The sequence below is a fragment of the Rhinatrema bivittatum genome, chromosome 7 (assembly GCF_901001135.1).
Source record: "Rhinatrema bivittatum chromosome 7, aRhiBiv1.1, whole genome shotgun sequence".
NCBI lineage: Eukaryota > Metazoa > Chordata > Amphibia > Gymnophiona > Rhinatrematidae > Rhinatrema > Rhinatrema bivittatum.
The window spans coordinates 311,304,486-311,320,955 of record NC_042621.1 but is presented as its reverse complement, the minus strand read 5'-3'; the positions used below and the strand labels follow the sequence as shown (position 1 = coordinate 311,320,955).

The 16,470-nt window shown below is 46.4% G+C and overlaps 1 protein-coding gene across 6 annotated transcripts in view; it reads right to left on the bottom strand.

Annotated features, from left to right (window-relative positions):
• BUB3 (BUB3 mitotic checkpoint protein) overlaps positions 1-16,470 on the bottom strand; it is a 63,062-nt gene that overhangs the window by 33,169 nt on the left and 13,423 nt on the right. The gene's annotated exons all lie outside the window — the stretch shown is intronic.

Below are 16,470 nucleotides of genomic sequence, written 5' to 3'. Positions count from 1 at the left end.
TTTTTAACTTAAAAAAGTGATGAGGCGAAAACGATCGGATTTCCAACTTATTCAACATAGCTATGTTGAATACGTTGGAAATCGCGATCGTTGATCCTAAATAAAAATTTAAACCCCTCACCCTCCTTAATCCCCCCCAAGACTTACCAAAACTCCCTGGTGGTCCAGTGGGGAGTCAGGAAGCCATTATTCTATTCCTTTGCGAGGACCACGTGACACGGCCGTCACGTGGTCCACCGCGGTTCCGCTCCCGGACCCCTCGTTGGACACAAACGGAACTTTTGGCCAGCTTGGGGGGGCCTCCTGACCTCCGACGTGACGCGGAGGTCACGTGCTCCTCGCAAAGGAATAGAATAATGGCTTCCTGACTCCCCGCTGGACCACCAGGGAATTTTGGTAAGTCTTGGGGGGGGGGATTAAGGAGGGTGAGGGGTTTAAATTTTTATTTAGGGAACCGGTGCACGTAAGGACAGACGCAACTTATGGAATTCTCCATATGTCCATATTGACCGAAATTGACCCCCCTTTTCGACTTATGGACTTATGAACATAAACTTTTTGTCTGCACATCCCTAACGTTTATATTTTAGATTTCAATTACCCCAATATTGACTGGGTAAATGTAACATCAGGACTTGCTAGAGACATAAAGTTCCTGGATGTAATAAATCATTGCTTCATGGAGCAATTGGTTCAGGAACCAACAAGAGAGGGAGCTATTTTAGATTTAATTCTTAGTGGAACACAAGATTTGGTGAGAGAAGTAATGGTGGTGGGGCCACTTGGCAACAGTGATCATAACATGATCCAATTTAAACTAATAACTGGAAGGGGGACAATAAGTAAATCTGCAGCTCTAACACTAAATTTTCAAAAGGGAAACTTTGATAAAATGAGAAAAAGAGTTAGAAAAAAACTGAAAGGTGCAGCTGCAAAGGTTAAAAGTGTTCAACAGGCTTGGACATTGTTTAAAAATACAATCCTAGAGGCACAGTCCATATGTGTTCCACGCATTAAGAAAGGTGGAAGGAAGGTAAAAACAGTTACTGGCATGGTTAAAAGGTGAAGTGAAAGGTTATTTTAGCCAAAAATCATCCTTCAAAAATTGGAAGAAGGATCCATCTGAAGAAAATAGGAAAAAGTGTAAAACACTGATAAGACAAGCGAAGAGAGAATTTGAAATTAAGTTGGCTGTAGAGGCAAAAACTCAAAATCTTTTTAAAATATATCCGAAGTAAGAAAGCTGTGAGGGAGTCTGTTAGATGACAGAGGGGTTAAAGGGGCTCTTAGGGAAGATAAGGCCATTGAAGAAAGACTAAATGAATTCTTTGCTTCCATGTTTACTAATGAGGATGTTGGGGAGATACTGGTTCCGGAGATGGTTTTCAGGGGTGATGAGTCAGATGAACTGAACGAAATCACTATGAACCTGGAAGATGTAGTAGGCCAGATTGACAAACTAAAGAGTAGCAAATCACCTGGACCGGATGGTATGCATCCTAGGGTTCTGAAAGAACTCAAAAATGAAATTACTGATCTATTAGTTAAAATTTGTAACCTATCATTAAAATCGATTGTACCTGAACACTGCAGGGTGGTCAATGTAACCCCAATTTTTAAAAAGGGCTCCAGGGGCAATCCTGGAAAATATAGACCAGTGATCCTGTCTTCAGTGCTGGAAAAAATAAATAGTGGAAATTATAAAGATCAAAATCGAGCATATAGAAAGACATGGGTTAATGGAACACAGGGAAGTCTTGCCTCACAAATCTGCTTCTTTTTTTTTTTTTGAAGGGGTTAACACACACGTGGATAAAGGTGAACCGATAGATGTAGTGAATTTGGATTTTCAGAAGGCGTTTGACAAAGACCCTCATGAGAGGCTTTTAAGAAAACTAAAAAGTCATGGGATAGGCGCCGATGTCCTTTCGTGGATTACAAACTGGTTAAAAGACAGGAAACAGAGAGTAGGATTAAATGGACAATTTTCTCAGTGGAAAAGGGTAAACAGTGGAGTGCCTCAGGGATCTGTACTTGAACCGGTGCTTTTCAATATATATATAAATGATCTGGAAAGGAATACGACGAGTGAGGTTATCAAATTTGCAGATGATACAAAATTATTCAGAGTAGTTAAATCACAAGCAGACTGTGATACATTACAGGAGGATTTTGCAATACTGGAAGATCGGGCATCCAAATGGCAGATGAAATTTAATGGACAAGTGCAAGGTGTTGCAAATAGGGAAAAATAACCCTTGCTGTAGTTACACAATGTTAGGTTCCATATTAGGAGCTACCACCCAGGAAAAAGATCTAGGCATCTTAGTGGGTAATACATTGAAATCATCGGCTCAGTGTGCTGCAGCAGTCAAAAAAGCAAATAGAATGTTAGGAATTAAGAAGGAAACTTAAAAAGGAAAATGTCAATGTCTCTGTATCGCACCATGGTGAGACCGCACCTTGAATACTGTGTTCAATTTTGGTCGCCGCATCTCAAAAAAGATATAGTTGCGATGGAGAAGGTACAGAGAAGGGCAACCAAAATAATAAAGGGGATTGAACAGCTCCCCCATGCGGAAAGGCAGAAGAGGTTAGGGCTGTTCAGCTTGGAGAAGAGACGGCTGAGGGGGGATATGATAGAGGTCTTTAAAATCATGAGAGGTCTTGAACAAGCAGATATGAATCAGTTATTTACACTTTTGGATAATAGAAGGACTAGGGGGCACTCCATGAAGTTAGCATGGGGCACATTTAAACTAAATCGGAGAAAATTCTTTCACTCAAATGCACAATTAAACTCTGGATTTTGTTGCCAGAGGATGTGGTTAGTGCAGCTGGATTTATAAAAAGGATTGGATAAGTTCTTGGAGAAGTCCATTATCTATTAATTAAGTTTACTTAGGGAATAGCCACTGCTATTAATTGCATCAGTAGCATGGGATCTTCTTAGTGTTTGGGTAATTGCCAGGTTCTTGTGGCCTGGATTGGCCTCTGTTGGAAACAGGATGCTGGGCTTGATGGACCCTTGGTCTGACCCAGAATGGCAATTTCTTATGTTCTTACGTGAGTAATGACATCTTTTGGATAATTTTTTTTTTTAATAACTTTATGTAAGTGTTTGGCATGCAGCAGTATTTTTTTTTTTAGATTTTACATTTTTATACTCAGCTTTTCAGCATTTCAAAGCAGACTGCCTTCAGGTAACATTGGTATTTCCCTATCCCCAGGAGGCTTTCAACCTAAACGTTTGTACCTGTGGCAATGGAGGGTTAAGTGACTTGTCCAAGATCACAAGTTGGATTTTAACCTTAGTTTCCCTGATTTGTAGCTGCTGCTCCCACCACTAGGCTACTCCTCCACTTCACAGTAGATAGCAAATGAAAGAAAATTCCACTCACAAATAGTAAACACCACAATGGCACACAAGAGGAAAGGCTTAGGAGCCAAGGAAGAGAGGGGCAGAGAGGGGCCATTGCCAATTACATCAGATCTAACACCAGTCATTCAGAAAGTGGTGGAGGATGGTATATTTCCCAAAATCTGTCATAAATATAATATGAAGAATGGTTTAAGTAAGTTTTTCGATATCTGCCACATCTTATACTTGTACTCTCCAATGGTTCACTCTGGGGTTAAGTTTCCAATAGTAAGTTACAATAGTAAGCCTAGCTGCAACTAACAACTGACCCACTAGTTTTTGAAGTTTCCTAGATAAAAGGAACCCTCACATCTCCCCAAAAGATTTAGCACAGGCATAATGTGCACAGGGATTCCAAGAATGTCACATTTTTTTGCATAACCTGCGAGCACAATTGACAAACCTTTGGGCAGTACCACCATGTGTGTATATAGGTACCATTCTAACCACATCCCCATCAACATAGAGGACTTGCATCAAGGAAGAACCTGGAATAGTGCAGAGAGGCACAATACATTTTGTGCAACAGTTAACTATGAGTTCTAGCTGCCCAGCTCATATTTTAAGACAGTGCACCAAGTCCAAATGTCCTTCAATGCTTTAACATAAATCTAGACAAGTCCTCATTCCAAGCAGTTAACAAGTATGCCTAGGTAATCCTTGCCATATTTCCCAGTAAGTTATTGCTCTGCCCTTAGCGGACATATTTAGGTCACTTAAAAAGGTCTCCATGGCATTTAAGGGCCTCAAGGATTCTGGAAGTGCAAAATGTCCGATCAGTGCCTCTCGCAGCTAAAAGTACTGGGCTTACGACCTAAGGTTTAAATCATATTCCTGTATGAGGCCATTACAGTCTAAATATCTTTCACTGCCCCAGAACTGGGTAATAAAAAGTCAGGCCTTTACTTCACCAGCCCCTCAATACTAGAGAGAAAATATAGCCACATAACAGTTTTCATACAACAGAGCAATAGGTGATAGTTTTCCTGAACTGGTCAACTTGCCTCCAAATTTGAAGGGTATGGGCCAAAATATGACTATTCCTACATAACCTATGGCTTTGGGGAGAGCTTTGAGGAATAAAGGAAAGAATCACCAAATCAACCATATCAGTCTGCTCCTTTTCCAGAGGTTATCAGGGAGTATCAATTCCATTTAGTCAATTACCCGAGACAACTTATGCCGTGGGGTGAATCTAGATATGCCGCCATGGGTGATAGTTACTACCAACGCCGGCCTCACCGTGTCAGTCTCAACGGCCAACAGAAGCAGTGATCTGGTCCACCAATCGCCTGGACCAGGGTAGTCAGACTGGCTCTTGAGGCCTTCCTACCCCTTCTGCAGAACCAGGCAGTCCACATTCTCTCAGACAATGTGACAATGGTGGCTTACATCAACCGCCAGAGTGGCACCAAGAGTCGAGCTGTTGCTCTAGAAGCGGAGCTGCTGATATCCTGGGCGGAAAAGATTTTCTTGGCCGTCAGCAGTTAGAGCCGGGAAAATGGGAGCTTTAGGATGAAAGGATGACCCTCATCTCTCGATGGTGGGGCATACCTCATGTAGACCTCATGGTGACACCAAGAAATGCAAAAGCGCCATGTTTCTTCAGCCACAGGAGTACGGCACAGAAGGGAGTTTATGCACTAGTGATGCCTTAGAGATGTTCTTCTGTATGTATTCCCTCCATGGCAGTTGGTAGGCAAGGTCCTAAGAAGGATAGAGGTCTACCAAGTAACAGTGATTTTCATAGCTCCTGAATGGCCACAGCAGTCGTGGTTTGCGGATCTCAATCTACCAGTGGACAGGCCTGAGGCTGGGACAATTGCAGAACTTTCTACGTCAAGGCCCTATATTTTCTAATCAAGCAGATCGCTTCTGTCCAGCGGCTTGGCTTTTGAAAGGCAGCAGTTGAGGAAGAAGGGTTATCCAGAGGATGTTATTTCTACTCTGCTGCGAGTCAAAAAGACCTCTACCTCCTTGGCACACATCCAAGTCTAGAAAGTATTTGAGACTATGTGTGGAGCGAGGGTTCCATCCTCAACAAGCCTCTGTGGCGCAGATTCTGTCTTTCTTGCAGGAGCGCCTAGCGAAAGGTTTGTCTTTCAGCTCTCTCAGAGTGCAGGTATAGGCCCTCGGTTGTTTGAGGGGCAAGGTAAGTGGTGCGACCTTGGCAGCGTAGCGTGAAACATTTGTGCCCTCCTATCCGCAAACTGTGTCCTTCCTGGAGTCTCAACTTGGTTCTTAAGAGCATGTTTACAGCTCCATTTCAGCCTCTCAAGAGAGCCACAGTGAAGGACTTTACTCTGAAGGTGGTATTCTTAGTCGCCATTTGTTCCGCTACAAGGGTTTTGGAACTTCAAGCCTTGTCCTGTCGGGAGTCTTTTTTGTGGATTTTGGAATTTCCCTGCAGACTGTTCTGTTTTTTTTGCCGAAGCTGGTTTCAGCCTTTCACTTGAGCTGGCAGTGGAGCTTCTGGCCTTTCCAGATTTACAATCTGAACCGAGACATGCCAAAGAATTGAGATGCTTAGATGTCAGGAGGGTGTTGCTCAGGTATCTGGAGGTCATCAATAGTTTCAGGCTGTCAGATTATTTGTGCTGTGGAGAGGTACAAAAGGGCCAGAAGGCGTCAGACGCCATGATTGCACGTTGGCTTAATGGAGAAATTACTTACCTGATAATTGTTTTCCTTAGTGTAGACAGATGGACTCAGGACCAATGGGTATAGTGTACTCCTGATAGCAGTTGGAGACTGATCAGATTTCAATCTGACGTCAGCCCTAGTACATATACCCCTGCAGGAAGTGCAACTCTTCAGTATTCTCCTCAAAAAGCATTGTGGATATATGTGTGACTGACTAATTTGATTAACAATAACTTCATAACTTGGTTAAACTTTATAACTTGATCTGGTTGAATTGGCTATAGCTGGAGACCGCCAGTGCCCTCAACCGGAAAGCGGACACCCGGCAGGATGGGTGTCCTAAGCGAAGGAAGCATGGATTACCCTTGAATCATTCGAAATTCCATGACAGCAGCCAAGGGTGGGATGCTGAGACCATCTGTCTACACTAAGGAAAACAAAATTATCAGATAAGTAATTTCTCCATTTCCTAGCATGTAGCAGATGGACTCAGGCCCAATGGAATGTATAAAAGCTACTCCCGAACCGGGTGGGAGGCTGCCCGTGACCCACTTAGTACTGCCCTTGCAAATGCAGTGTCCTCCTGAGCCTGTACATCCAGGCAGTAGAACCTGGAGAAGGTGTGGATGGAGGACAATGTCGCCGTCCTGCAAATCTCGATGGATGACATTCTGGTTTCTGCCCAGGACACTGCCTGGGCTCTAGTGGAATGGACCTTGACTTGTAGAGGCGGCGGCTCGCCTGCTTCTACGCAGGCTGCCTTGATAACTTCTTTGATCCAGCGGGCTATGGTTGCCCGCGAGGCCGCTTCCCTTTGTCTCTTCCCACTGTGAAGGACGAATAGGTGGTCCGTTTTTCGTACAGGTTCCGACATTTCCAGGTATCTGGATAGGTGGCGTAGACTTCGAGCTTCTTCCAAATTCTTAAACTCATCCGGCGATGGTAGCGAGATGGTTTGGTTGAGTTGGAAGCGTGATACCACTTTGGGAAGGAACGAAGGGACAGTGCGTAGCTGGATGGTTCCCGGGGTGAGCCTGAGGAACGGCTCGCGGCAGGACAGTGCTTGTAGTTCTGAAATGCGGCGGGCTGAACAAACTGCCAGCAGGAATGCTGTCTTCAAAGTCAATAGTCGGACAGTCTGCGGAGAGGCCTGAAGGAGGCTCCTGCTAGAAAATCTAGGACCAGGTTGAGGTTCCAAAGAGGTAGCTACCATCAGAAAAGAGGCCCCAGACAACTTGGTGGAGGATGCGGGGGGGGCCTCTTTTCTGACGGTAACAGTACCGGCCACTTTAGGGATGGGCGGATGTGTTTGACTCCTTTCAGGAAGCGTGAAACATCCGGATGAGAGGCTATGCTGTCGCTCTTGGTGCCTTAGCATTACAATCCGGCCACCTGTACCTTGGAGTTGAGGGACAATCCCTTTTGTAGCCCATTCTGTAGGAATTCCAAGATCGCGGGAACTTTGACTGAGCGTGGTATGATGTCGTGGTCTTCGCACCAGGTTTCGAATACTCTCCAAATCCTTATGTATGTTAAAGATGTGGAGAACTTGCGTGCTCGGAGTAGGGTGTCGATTACAGCCCCCCCGAGTATCCGCTCTCTCAGGCGAGCCCTCTCAATGGCCAGGCCGTAAGAGAGAATCGAGCTGGATCCTTATGGAGGATCGGCCCTTGTTGGAGCAGGTCTCTGTGTGGAGGCAGCGGCAGGGGGGTCCCTGCCAGTAGTCTTCTCATGTCTGTGTACCAGGGTCTTGGCCAGTCCGGGGCCATCAGAAGTACTAGCCCCTGTGTAGCTGTATCTATTATATGCCTTCCCACCACGGCGGCAAGACATAATAGAATCCCGTGGCCAGGTCTGTACCAGGGCATCGATCCCCTGGGACTGAGGTTCCCGCCTGTGGCTGAAGTACCTGGGTACTTGGGCGTTGGACCGGTTTGCCAGAAGGTCCATGTCTGGTGTTCCCCACCAGTTCACTATCATTTGGAATGTTGCGGTCGACAGCTTCCATTCTCCTGGGTCTAGACTTTGTCTGCTGAGGTAGTCCACCGTGATGTTGTCATTCCCGGCGATGTGGACGGCTGAGATCTCCTGAAGATTTACTTCTGCCCACGACATTAGGGGATCTATTTCCAGAGACACCTGTTGGCTTCTGGTTCCCCCCTGACGGTTGATGTTGGCCACTGTTGTGGCGTTGTCTGACATTACTCTGACCGCTTTGTCTCGGAGTCTGTGAACGAACCATAGGCAGGCTAGTCTGACCGCCTGCGCTTCTAGGCAGTTGATGTTCTATCCCAACTCTTCTGCGTTCCACTGCCCTTGGCCGGTTAGCTCCTCGCAGTGTGCTCCCCATCCTCGTAGGCTGGCGTCTGTGGTGAGCAGGGTCCAGGATGGTGAAGATAGTCTTGTTCCCTGGCTCAGGTGGCTGGCCTGCAGCCACCATCGTAGCTGGGTCCGAACTCTGCCCAGGAGTGGTAGACGTATGGCGTAGTTCTGAGACAGTGGGTTCCATCGCGATAGAAGTGACCGCTGAAGGGGTCTTATGTGAGCTCACGCCCATGGCACTACCTCCAGTGTGGATGCCATCAGACAGAGGACTTGCAGGTAATCCCATGCTGTGGGACTAGGTTTGCTCAGCTGGATTTGTAACTGGTTCCTCAGTTTTGATCTCCTGGGTCCAAGCTAAGAGGCACTGTGTCCTTGGGGGGCCCCGTTTGAGGGGGTCCCACTGGGATTTGCTAGGTCCAGGGTGCTTATTGAGGAACTAGAACTCAGGCCCATATGGGGCTGGCCCTTGACTTGATCCCCCAGGGCCTCCTTGCACTGGATACACAGGGCATCTGCCTCTTCGTGTTGTGCGGCTCTGATGTGACATGCTGAGGCCCTGAACCTTGAGCTCCTTTTCTGGTGGTGCCATAGGTACAGACACGGAAATATCTTGTGCGAATATGTGCGTGTGGACGGATGTGCGCACTGGTGTGCGCAAATGTCATAGTTATGCGCCTGGCTGAGTACGCGCGAGTTGCACGTGTAACTTGTGCACACAATGAAAGTTGTGCGCACGACTCGCGACGGCGGGCCAGGGCGGCGAACAGGGCCAAAATGGCGACCGTGACCATGTGGGCAATATGGCGACCACCTCGGCGGGTCCCCACATGGGAGAGCCCTTGGTTCTAACCGGGGCCGAGCCCTGCTAGGGCGGATCAACCTGGTGGCACTGGTCCCGGTCGGCAAACTGTGCGACTCCTCGAGCTTCGGAGACCGGAGACTTTAAACGATTTCTACCTTACCTTGTCTAGGCGCTTCCCTCCAGCTGCGAGGGGAAGAGGGCAAATACCTTCACAGCCTCGCTCGTGGCCTCTGGTGACGCTGTGGATGAGGGAGTTATGGAATCAGCTGTGGATGAGGGAGTTATGGAATCAGCTCTGGTGGAGGGGGATGATCCCCAAGTTCTGAGATTGTTTCACAAAGAGGAGTTAGATCCTCGTATTCCTTTTGTCCTAGAGGAGCTGGCAATTCCAGCGCCACAACCAGTGACGGATTCCACTCCCGGGGGGAATCCTGTTCTTGCAGGGCTTAGAGCCCCGCCTAAATCTTTCCCTTTTCATCCAAAGCTTTTTCAATTACTTACTCGAGAATGGGATGTTCCAGAAGCTGGTCTTAAGGTTACTAGAGCTATGGATAAACTCTATCCACTCCCACAAGAATTTTTGGACTTGCTGAAGGTCCCTCAAGTTGACTCTGCAGTTTCTGCCATTGCTAAACACACCACAATTCCAGTCACTGGAGGCACGGCTCTAAAGGACTTTCAGGATAGAAAACTTGAGGTTCTTCTTAAACGTATCTTTGAGGTATCCGCCCTTAGGGGTACGGGCGGCGGTGTGCAGTAGTCTAATGCAGAGGGCCACCCTTCGGTGGGTCCAACAGTTAGTTACTTCTCAGGACTTACCATCGGCAGAACTTGAGCAAGCCAATCGTTTGGAATCGGCGGTGGCATATACGGCTGATGCGTTATATGACCTATTACGTACTTCTCGTACAATGGCTTCTGCAGTTTCGGCGAGAAGACTTCTTTGGCTCCGCCATTGGGCAGCTGATGCAACTTCCAAATCTCGCTTGGGTTCTTTTCCTTTTAAAGGATCCTTGCTCTTTGGGAAAGAGTTGGAGCAGCTCATTAAGGATTTGGGAGAAAATAAAGTATATAAATTACCAGAGGATAAACCTCGTTCCTATCGTTCATTCAGTACCTTTAGAGGACGTTTTCGAGGCCAGAGACGATTCCGAACTGGTAGGACTCCATTTTTTTCTACAGAACAACAGCCTTCCAGGGCACAGGTATGGGGCCCATTCCTTTCATGGGAGATGGCCTCTCTGTACTAGCAGCTCCCAACCTTTTCTATCCTCCAAATCTCTGCAATGAAGGTGCGTTGGCCCATTCCTTGCTGCCAGAGATAGGAGGACATCTCGTTTTCACAAGGAATGGGTCAAAATTACCTCAGTCCATTGGGTCCTCAATATTGTAAAACAAGGTTACGCTTTGGATTTTGCTCGCCCGTTACAGGATCTTTTCCTAGGATCTCCAAGCGGTTCTCTTCTAAAACAGCAACTTGTACGTCAAACCTTACAACGTTTGCTGGATCTAGAAGCTATTGTTCCGGTCCCTCAGTCCCAATATCAGACCGGTCGTTATTCCATTTATTTCATTGCTCCCAAAAAGGAAGGAACATATCGTCCAATCTTGGACTTGAAGGCCGTCCACAAGAACGAATTTTTGGCCTCTTTAGACCTGTCCGAAGCTTATCTTCATATCCCTATTCAGGAGTCTCACCAGAGATATCTCCGTTTCATGGTGTTGGGTGAACACTATCAGTTTCGAGCCCTCCCTTTCGGTCTAGCAACTGCGCCTCGAGTATTTACCAAGGTGATGGTGGTAGTTGCAGCATCACTCAGACGGGAAGGGATTTTAGTTCATCCCTATCTCGACGATTGGCTCATCAGAGCGAAGTCAAACTCTTTGCAGACTAGCAATCCAGAAGGTTCTGCATCTTCTTCATATCCTTGGTTGGGTAGTCAACTTCAAGAAAAGTCATCTAATCCCGACACAAGTCTTAGTTTCTGGGGGATTGATTCGATACAGCTGTGGGAACGGTTTTTCTTCCACAGGACCGGATGCTCAAATTGATGTCACAAGTTCATCGCCTATTGGATCTAAATTTACCCACGGTATGGGATTATTTACAGGTTCTTGGTTCTATGGCATCTACTCTGGATATGGTCCCCTGGGCTTTTGCACATCTAAGACCTTTGCAAAGGGCGTTGCTTTCCAGGTGGGACCCCAAGTCAGAGGATTTTCATCTTCCTCTACCACTTCTGGAGCCAGCTCGGTCCAGTCTAAATTGGTGGTTAGTACCACGTCATCTGCAGGAGGGGATGGACCTGGAGCCTCCTCAGTGGATATTAGTGACAATGGATGCCAGCCTTTTCGGTTGGGGAGCTGTATGCCAGTCGCAATCGACAAGGTCAGTGGACGGCTTTGCAAGCCAAGTGGTCCATCAATCGTTTGGAAACCAGAGCAGTACGACTAGCACTCCGCAGATTTCTACCACTAATTCAACATCAGTCGGTGAGGGTTCTCTCTGACAATGCCACGACGGTAGCATACATCAACAGACAAGGCGGCACGAAAAGTCACTCCGTAGCCATAGAAGCAGACATGCTAATGGCCTGGGAAGAATCTCATCTACACCATTTAGCGGCATCACACATAGCAGGCGTAGACAATGTTTAGGCGGACTTTCTAAGTCGCCAGTATCTAGATCCCGGAGAATGGGAACTTTCCTGGGAGGCAATGAGCATACTCACCCGAAGGTGGGGGGGGACACCCAGGCTAGATCTGATGGCTACCCGAGTCAATGCGAAAGCGGCTCGATTCTACAGTTGAAGGAGAGAGCAAGGAGCGGAAGGGGTGGATGCCCTGGTTCTCCCTTGGCCAAACGACATCCTTCTCTATGTATTTCCACCATGGCCACTAATAGGGAAAGTAGTCAGATGCTTAGAATCTCACGAAGGTCCGGTGATTCTCATAGCTCCGGAATGGCCTCGCAGACCATGGTATGCGGATCTCATCAATTTAGCAGTCGACGGTCCTGTCCGCTTAGGTCACATTCGCAACCTCCTTCGACAGGGTCCAGTATATTTCGACCAGGCAGTTCACTTTTGTCTAGCGGTCTGGCTTATAAAAGGAGGCAATTAAAGAGAGGCTATCCAGACTCAGTCATCACCACCATGCTTAGTTCGAGAAAATCTACTTCTCTTACCTATGTTAGAGTATGGAAGGTATTTAATACTTGGTGTAATAAGTCCGGTTTGTCTCTGCGCAAAGCTACAGAAGTGGACATTTTGGCTTTCTTACAAGACTGTTTAAAAAAGGGTCTGGCTTATAATTCGCTCCGCGTCCAAGTTGCTGCAATAGGCAGTTTACGAGGTAAGGAAAATGGTATGTCTGTCGCTAGGCATCCAGATGTTGTCCGTTTTCTCAAAGGAGCCAAACATTTAAAACCACCATTTCGGGCTCTCTGTCCATCGTGGAATCTGAATCTTCGTAGTCTTTGTGCTCCTCCTTTTGAACCTCTTAAGCGAATCACTTTGAAAGATTTAACGCTCAAGGCAGTGTTTTCTCGTATCAATCTGTTCTGCTAGACGCATTTCAGAGATTCAGGTGTTGTCTTGCCGTGAGCCTTTCTTGAGAATTTCAGATACAGGTATATCAATATGCACAGTACCGTCCTTTTTACCCAAAGTGGTTTCCTCTTTTCATCTCAATCTGTTGATTGAGATGAAAAGGCAGGGGAGAAGAAAAACAACCAATAAGGGCTAATAACATAGTCTGGGTAAAACAAATAAGCATGGGTGCAGCTTGCTTATTGCGGCGGCTACTACCCCAAACTAATCAAGCTAGATATTTCACTTGGATGCAGCTCCATCACTGCTCTCTACATTAAAGGTGGGGATGGAAGGGAAATAGAACCAAGAGCTAAGAGAAACAGATAAGTATGAGAGAAAATATGTGTGAAGCTTGCTGGGCAGACTAGATGGGCCATTTGGTCTTCTTCTGCCGTCATTTCTATGTTTCTATGTTGAATTACCAGCCTTTCCAGATTTGGGTAAATCTTCCCCTCAATCACGAGACTTAAAAAGGCTAGATGTCCGCCGAGTGCTCTTACGTTACTTAGAAATCACTAATGTTTTTCGTCTTTCGGACCACCTTTTTGTTCTATGGAGTGGACCTAAGAAGGGCTGCCAGGCTTCAAAAGCAACCATTGCACGGTGGTTGAAGGAAGCCATTGCTTCGGCATATATTTGTAACAGACGCCCAGTTCCGGATGGTCTAAAGGCGTATTTCATACGCTCTCAGGCGGCTTCTTGGGCAGAGAGTCATTGTGTTTCACCTCAGGAAGTTTGTAGAGCAGCAACTTGGAAATCTTTGCACACTTTTGCCAAACATTATCGTTTGAACGTTCGCGCTCCAGACGTAGACTCTTTCGGAAGTAGTGTGCTGAGGGCGGGACTCCCCGGATCCCACCCCATTTAGGGCAGCTTGGACTGATCCTGGTACGTACAGGGAAAGGAAAATTAGTTCTTACCTGATAATTTTCGTTCCTGTAGTACCATTGCACCCGCTGCCTCTCAGCCGTGCCCGAGATCGGGGGCTAGGTCCCTGCCGAGGATCGGCAGCCGGACAGAGGCTTACCTCCGAGGAACCACGGAATCACCTCAGGAATTCTCAACTGGGGGAGGGACCCAAGTGTGTCACCGCACGAGAGCGGGGCTCGCTGTTTAGGTAGGTTTTCTTATTTTGGGTTTTCTCCGTTAAATTTTTTCTCTAACGCTGTGAGAGCGTGCATAGTCCCTAACTGCCATCAAGACAGAAAATACTGAAGAGCTGCACTTCCTGCAGGGATATATGTGCTAGGGCTGACAGACTGAAATCTGATCCGTCTCCAACTGCTATCAGGAGTACACTATACCCATTGGTCCTGAGTCCATCTGCTATACACTAGGAAAGGAACTATTGCTACCACATATCTGTCTCGGTCGTCCTGTTCCAGGGGGGTTAAGAGCTCATTCTACTCGTTCCACGCTGCCTCCTCGGCTAAATGTCAACTCGTGTCGCCAGAAGAGATTTGCAGGGCGGCTACTTGGAAATCTTTACATACCTTCGCCAGACATTACTGGTTGGACGTCCAGGTCCTGGATGACAAATTTTGGAGAGAGGGTTCTCCGAGCAGGACTCTATCCCACCCCTCTTAGGGAAGCTTTGGTACATCCCAGGAGTCGGGACTGATCCAGATTCAGGGAAAGGATAAGTGGCTCTTAACTGCTAATGTTCGTTCCTGTAGTACAACAGATCAGTCGAGACCCGCCCAGTGGTGAAGAGATTCTAGAGATTCCACTCAATCTGTCTTTACTGTTTCTTGCTTATTTCTGAAGAATGGCACAGGTTTCCCACTGGGTCTTTCAAAAGGATTTAATTTGAGTAGTACATTTTTCCTTGTCCCTGATCATTCCAGGGGATATAGTGTAGTTAATTGGTTAAACATTTGATTTGTTAAATATTTTCTGCTTGGGTACAGATTAAAACAGATGCAGGTGGCTTAAGAGGTAGTGCCTGCGAAACTTTCTCTGTCTCCATCTGCTGGAAGGGAGGCAAAACCCAGGAGTCTGGACTAACCCGTGGTGCTACAGGAACAAAAATTAGCAGGTACAAACCAATTTTTTTATACTGGGCCCTGATTTTTATGGTCCAGGATACTAAAATAAAGCAAAGGTCACTTCTACAGCAAACTCCAAAAACAAAGCACATTCAAGCAGCATTGTCTGAATTGTAAAAATGTTACTACAAATTGTTATGAATTGGACAGTAAATATTACTACCCTTAACATAAAGCCTGGGGGTAACCTGCACAGAGAAGTAATTACTACCATGGGAAACTTTCTGGGCAAGCTGGATAGGCCATTTGGTCATTTTTTACCATCATTGCTATGTTACTATATTTTGCTTGGTGAAGTGGAATACATTGAACAGTTTCCTTGCATTTACAATAGCCAACCTCCCCTTGACAAATCCAGACTTGTCATAATGGACCAGGCTGGGCAAGATAAGCTCAAATCTCATCTGTAAAACCTTAGCTAGTATTTTTCTATCAGGGTTTAAGGAGAGATATGGGGGTGGTAGAATCCACACTCCAAGGGGGCCTATCCGTGCTTTGTGAATAAGAGAAATGTTGACGACATCTGCCATCTCTTAGGGAAGACCCCAGGAGTCCAGAGTTGAAGATAGGACACCCAAACTGCACTACTGCAGACAGGTATTTTTTGAAAAAGTTAATACAGTACCCACCTGGGCCTGGGTATTTACCACCTGGTAGCACCTTGACAGCAGCTTGAATTTCCATCAAGGAAATAGGAGCCAATAACTGAGTAGCCTGATCCAATTGGAGCTGAGGCAAGTTTAACCTCCCTAGGAATTCCTCAATCTGCTTTGGTGACAGTGAAAGTCTATACAGAGATCAGTTAAGAAGTGGATAAAGGAACTTTCAAATCTCCTCAATGTCATATGTGCATGCCCTAGACTGATTCCTGATACGGAAATACGAGACCTGCCCACCCTCTTCCTCACTGCCCTAGCAAGAAAGGCCCCTGCCTTATTGCCGTGCTGGTAAAACTTCAATCTAGTATACTTTAAGACCTTTCCTATTTTGCCCACTTCCAGTAACTGAAGCTCTCTCCTAGCTGCCTCCAACAATTTCAAAGTTCCAGTTTTAATCATAAAGGTATCAGCCTCTCTTACACTCTCTGAAGAGAAGTAGTATAGCTAATTATCTTCCCCCTCAAAAGCCCTCCCAGCGTAACACTGGTGTCTAGTCACCTTCTGGGTTACAGGCACAGTCTATGACCGCCTCCTTAATTTGAAGAATTCCTTATGCCCTGAAAATGAGCTATAAAGCCTCCATGAAAAAGTCCTTGGCCTAGTAACAAGAGAGCAGAAGTCTAATGGGGTGGTGGTCAGAAATAGTACTTGACAAGGATTTCATAATTATGAACCTGAGACACCAAATCTGGCGTACACATGAAATAGTCCAATCTACTTTTCATGCCATGCCACAGTGAAAACAGATGAGCCAGTACCAGACCTAGAGAGTGAAGCCTGTCCACAGATGGTCCGGACAAACATTCCAATCCCCACTAATATGGGGATTGGAATGAGATAACATTGCATGCAAATGTATCTCATGCATATTCATTGTGGATATCCTGAAAACCTGCCCTGTTTGTGGCTCTCAAGGACTGAGTTGGCCACCCACCCTACCACTTTGCCAGTATTGGGAAACAGGTGTGCATGTATAAAG